General features: G+C 43.0%; 1 pseudogene; it reads left to right on the top strand.

The window, feature by feature from the left end:
* The first annotated feature begins 533 nt into the window (after positions 1-533).
* Positions 534-651, top strand: LOC126356653 (5S ribosomal RNA; annotated as a pseudogene).
* The last annotated feature ends 5,679 nt before the right edge of the window (positions 652-6,330 follow it).

Here is a 6,330-nt window from a genome sequence, read left to right as displayed (position 1 = left end):
TTTCGCAATTTAGCATGGGACGTCATTCTGTGGTTTTGGTGGGCCTCTCAAGAGTTTAAAGGCCGAAATATTTTCTTACTGCCTTGCAACAGTTGTTGACTTGTCTCTTGTCGACGCCCTACAGTACTGCTGTTCGGTGCGGTGAGGTATTGTCGAAGTGTTCAGTAGCCCCGATCTACTACGTCGCCCGTTTTTAAGATGTGCGAGCCGCATCCATATTGACGTACAATCCCAGTGTGCAATATGTGTAAGTTGGTTGCGCCCTGTGGACGTTTTGTACATCGTAGAAAATCTTTCCTGTGCCGCATGTGATCCTGAAGGAGAGAACGGTACACAACAGTGCATGGCCACGACGAAATCAAAAGATATCTACTGTATATTTTTTAACGGATGTAATCACTGAGATTAAGAGTTGATTTCTGTGTTTTTTTATTTATTTTGAAAGGAAAATATTACATACCTGGTTAATTATAACATCTGTACATAATTGTCATAATTCGTTGGGTGTTTCGTTGGGTGTAGTAGGCATCACAGCCAACGGCCTTGCTGCAGTGGTAACACCGGTTCCCGTCAGATTACCGAAGTTAAGCGCTGTCGGGCTGGGCTAACACTCGGATGGGTGACCATCCGGTCTGCCGAGTGCTGTTGGCAAGAGGAGTGCACTCAACCCGTGTGAGGCAAACTGAGGAACAACTTGATTGAGAAGTAGTGGCTCCAGTCTCGGAAACTGACATACGGTTGGGAGAGCGGTGTGCTGACTACATGCCCCTCCATATCCGCAGCCAGTGACGCCTGTGGGTCGGAGGATGATACGGCGGCCGGTCGGTGCCTTTGGGGCTTCATGGCCTGTTCGAGAGGAGTTAGTTAGTTAATAGGCACTACATGTAGGGAGGTTTATGGTGTAAAGTGTTTAAAACGAAGGAAAATATTTTGTGATACGGTGCGCATCGTAGAGGCTACGGGGGTTGCATTTATGTTGATAGTAATCAAAATTCATTGCATTTAAGTTGTTTTAATTAAAATTTTTGTGGTCAATATTTTATTGCCTTTAGAGATCACAGGTGCTATATACGAAAATTTCGGTATTGCTGTGTGGCGTTAGAATCTTTTATTTAACCTTGCATTATGCAATTTGTATTTTTTTCCCTTTGTTTGAAAAGGGATTTCGAGCTTTAAGCTTTGTAAATTGATTCTCAGAGCTGTTCTTCGATCTTTCAAAATAGTACTTCAGGAACTTTCATTAACAAACGATATTGAGGATCTTGTTGTTCATGATAACGAATGTTCACTTACTATTTTAAAATCAAGTTAATTAAGTTGTAAAATTTTAAAGGTAAAAAAAATCTTTTTTATTAGAGAAACGGTGTCTGCCCGTACTCCCCACAACTTCCAAGTATTCAAAGCATTGGCCTTCGGGCGTTGTCTGATGTTTTCCCCCGTATCTATCAAAGTTAATACCGGGGCCATGTCACCACGATATAATTTTGCAGGAACATCCAGTAGTGTGTATGTGAATATTGACTGAAAAATGTGTGGCGAATGCTATTAGTAATAAAGGAGTAATAAATTTGAGCGTCATGCTTCATGAGGAGTTTTACTGGATGAACAGCGAAAACGTGACGCCTTTGTTATAGTGACTGCTACCCCAATTCGTGTACCATATCCGTGGCGCTCTCTCCCTTATTTCGCGATAATACAAGACAAGCTGTCTTTCTTTGAACTTTGTCGATGCTCTCCGTCACTCCAGTCAGATGTGTGTCCCACACTGCAAAGCAACACTCGAGAAGAGAGTGGACATGCATCCTGTAACCAGTTTCTTTAGTAGACCAACTACGTTTTCTAAGTGTGCTGTTAATAAATTGCAGCCTTTGGTTTACTTTCCCCACAACAGTATCTATGTGAGTGTTCCAGTTTAAGTTATTCGTGATTGTAGTCCCTAAGTATTTAGTTGAGTTTACAGCCGTTAGATTTGTGTGATTTATGGCGTAACTGTAATTTAGCGGATTCCTTTTAGTGCTCATGAAAATGGCATCACACTTTTCATGATTCAGAATCAGTTGCCACTTATTTCACCATACAGACGCCTTGTATAAATCATTTTTCAATTCGTTTTATTATGTGATGATTTACCATGACGGTAAACGACAGCATCTTCTGCAGTTTGAGGGATACTCAGATTGTCTCCTAAATCGTTTGCGGAGATCAGGTTCAACAGAGGGCTACAGCACTTCCTTGGGGAACACCAAATGGCTTCTGTTTAACTGGATGACATTCCGTCAGTTATTAAGAAGAGTGATCTTTCTCACAGCAAATCCGAATCCAGTCACGCAAATGAGACGATACTCCTTAGGCACGCAACTTAATTGAAAGTCGCATCTGAGGAACGGTGTCAAAAGCTTTCTAAAAATCTAAAAGTACGGAATCGATTTGACGTCCCTTGTAGATAGAATTAATTACTTCGGGAGAATAAAGAGCTAGTTGTGTTTCACAAGAAGGATATTTTCTGAAGCCTTGTTGGATATTTGTGAATAAATCGTTTTCTTCGAGGTGATTCATAATACTCGAGCACAGTACATGTTCCAAAATCCTTCTGCAAACTTTGCATTTTCTGCCCATTGTACTAATAGTTTTTCCTTTGCTTTTTCAAATAAACGAGTGAAATAACGCAACGAGCTATGCATCCACGATGTACAAGCAACTAGATAAGTGGAACTGCTCAGATTACGCTCTCTGAAATATGAAATTAACAGCCTGTGCTGTACCACAAACCGACACATTTTGAAACTGCATGGGACGACAGCCAGGAAGTGATTGATGCTTAGCATTTGACGTCTCCCAGTAAAACGAATGAAAAGGATTCCCAATGTGACGAACATAAAAGTGCTTCGAAACATGAAAATAGACGGGAATACTGCAAAAGTTTTCCGGATATGGTGCACAGATGTGCTAGTTTGGGCTCGAGTTTGAACGGTGTATGGAATGGAAGGATTCTTCTTGACATACACGCTCGGTGGTTAGGCGCTACATCTAAAATGGGCACTTCGGAGACAAAACACCAATGCGGCGCGTGTCAACGATTAACCCCTGGAAACTGCAACTTCAGAATACGCCGAACCTGGGAAACATCTCGTGGTGCCATATACAGAGTGTCCGGGAACACTTTCAATCATTTATTGCACCCGAACCAAATATTGTACAGATATCATACATATGTCACTTTGAAGAGAAACCCTGAAAGTTTTTATTCATGTATACCTACGCAGAGTAGTTTGGTAATTTGCCAATTTGTCGCAAAACTGGCGAGTTCAGGTGCAGACCGAGGTTTTTGTGTGTTGGAATTCGACAAAACCAAGTGTGCTACAGCTATTCAACGGATGTTTAGAACCAAGTGCGGTAAGAAGCCACCAACAAGGAAGGCCATTTACCACCGGCACAACAAATTCGTTACGACGGCTTGCTTGTGCCTGGCAAATAGAAGCGGACGTCCCAGTGTGAGTGAAGTGAATGAGGAACGCGTACGAGAGACACTCAAAAGGAGTTCAAAGAAATCTGTGCGTCGTGCATCCCGTGAACTCGAAATGGCTCCAATGACGGCGTGGAAAGTCCTGCGACAGAAGCTGTCTATGAAACCATTCAAATTGGAGCTAGTGCAGAAGCTCAGTGACGGCGACAAACACAAGCGTTTTGAGTTTTGTTCGCAGTTGCAATAACTGAATGAGGATGGAGATGGAACTGCTGATAGCTTAATTTTTAGTGACGAAGCCACGTTTCACACTAATGGCGTAATTGTCGAATGTGGGGTACGAAGCGTCCAAACGAATGCACTGAATTTGAACGTGATTCCCAGAAGCTAAATGTTTTTGTGCCTTGTCGCGTCGAAAACTGTGCGGCCCATTCTTCTTCGCCGAGAGCACTGTCACTGGATATTCCTACATGGACATGTTGCAGCAATGGCTGATGCCTCAAATGCAGTCGGACTCTCCGTCCACTTTTCAGCAGGATGGGGATCCACCCCATTTTTATCGTGAAGTTCGTAGGTACCTGAACACGAAGCTGCCACATCGATGGATCGGCCGTACTACAGAAGGCACAGATGTTTCTTGAAATGGCCTCCCCGATCACCAGATGTCACTCCGTGTGAGTTTTTTTCTGTGGGGAGACATTAAAGATCTGGTGTATGTACCGCCTCTACCATGCGATGCAGCAGAGATCTGGGAGAGAATACGGGAAGCGACTGGAACAGTCGACGATGCCATGCTGGGACGGGTATGGTAAGAATTCGATTACCGTATTGACGTCTGCCTCGCGAAAATGCAATATGTATGACATCTGTACAATATTTGGTTCTTGTGAAGTAAATAATTGAAAGTGCTCCCAGACTTTATGTACACCCTGTACTGCCATACACGACTGTGAACACGTGTAGTCCCGGAACCTGTTTCCTCGCGTGAGAACCTTTCAGCTATCACCCAACACTTTGCACTGTCTGCTTTACTTCAAAAAATAAATGTTACTGAAGTGATATAGAATCGTGAACCGCTCTATACCATTTATTTTACACTTTCTTCTGAACCTAGTAGTTTGGCTGAAATATTGGTTTTGAGAGAGCAAGCTATGCTTTTTGAATTGACAAGAACATGTCGCTCCCCTCGACGCACTCTGCTGAGAGATCCGAGGTAATGTGTCACTGCTTTCCTTTACTTACAGCTTGGCGTGTAGCTAGTGGCAGTATGACTGACTATATTTTCTTATGAATCACTTACTATAGTGACGATCAGGTTGACTCCGATAACCGCGATTGTTTAGATTCGTGTCCAAAAAAAAAAAAAAAAAAAAAAAACGGTTCAAATGGCTCTGAGCACTATGGGACTTAACATCTACGGCCATCAGTCCCGTAGAGCTTAGAACTACTTAAACCTAACTAACCTAAGGACATAACACAACACCCAGCCATCACGAGGCAGAGAAAATCCCTGACCCCGCCGGGAATCGAACCTGGGAACCCGGGCGTGGGAAGCGAGAACGCTACCGCACGACCACGAGATGCGGGCATTCGTGTCCAACATTTAACCGGCGATCCGGAGTAAGTAAATCAGATTTCTGTATGTTTCCTAATATTGACGATTCAGGCATCGAGTCAAATGTAACTGTATTATGTGTAGCATATGCTACGTGTTATGTTAATATATGTGAGAGTTTGTTTCGGTATTATTCTAATAAACCAGAAGTCTATTAGAATTTGCCAATTTCTTTACCTTGGTCAGACCGATGCTTCCATCTCATGATTTTTCTAAAGTAATAGTGTGATTAATGAGTGGATTATTAACTTTTGCTGCTTCAATACGATGTCTATAAGGAGTCACAGTTGCATAATAGCGTCCATTTTCTTAAGAGTAAGGTAAGTCACATTGCCGAACAACGATGCTTCTTATCTTATTGTTGTCGGAGGGTGTCGTGTTGTTGGTTCATATATGGGTTCTATCTGCGATTTAACTTTTGACTCTCTTACCTAAGGGCAGTAACTAGCCGTTAGTAGCCTTCATAGATTTTTTACCAATCGAGTCACATCAGGTTGCACCGTTGCGCAATGCATGTATTGGTGTCTGTCGACCTTTGCTTGGATTTAGCCAGATGCTGGTCACTGATATAGATATTTTCTTTCATCAGACGTCGTATAATGTTAACACAGAGAACAAGGTTTACATTATTCACAGACCAATGGCGCACTAGTCTTCCGTCCCTGAGGTTAAATGACGACCATGGTGACAGGAAGGGCATCCGACCATAAAGAGAAAATGACATGATGAAAACGGAGAGCCCTATTCGGCGGCATTAATGCTGAGAGCGAGAGAGAAAGAAACAGTGAGACCGAAAATTAAGCTGTTTGGTAACATCAGAACAGGCCCATGACAGGATCGACGAGGAAAGGAGTATACGAAATATGTTCAGAAAACAGTGTACTTGTGACCATAAGGGGCTGTAGTTTTATGTTTTTTGAGGTTTAGCGATACTGAGTGGTAGAGGGAGATCCCGTGACCAGAGCGAGCATCGCAGGAGCACGATAGTAAACTCACGTTGTAGTATCCAGTCAGGTGAAAGATGCAGGTAAGAAACCCGCAAAGTGCGAGCCACGTACCGCGATCGGCTTCCTACTTCCTGAAGCAATGACACCTACCGAAATTTGTTCGTGGATCAAAGCAGCTTACGGAGAATATGCTGGGAACAGAACGAGTATGTTTAAGTGGTACAGGAAGTTTAGTGGAACCACAATGGATGTTCACGAAGAACAGAGGAGTGGAAGACCTTCCATTTTGACTGATGAGTTGGTGC

The sequence above is a fragment of the Schistocerca gregaria genome, chromosome 3, assembly GCF_023897955.1.
Source record: "Schistocerca gregaria isolate iqSchGreg1 chromosome 3, iqSchGreg1.2, whole genome shotgun sequence".
Lineage (NCBI taxonomy): Eukaryota > Metazoa > Arthropoda > Insecta > Orthoptera > Acrididae > Schistocerca > Schistocerca gregaria.
This window is presented reverse-complemented; position numbering and strand designations above follow the sequence as displayed.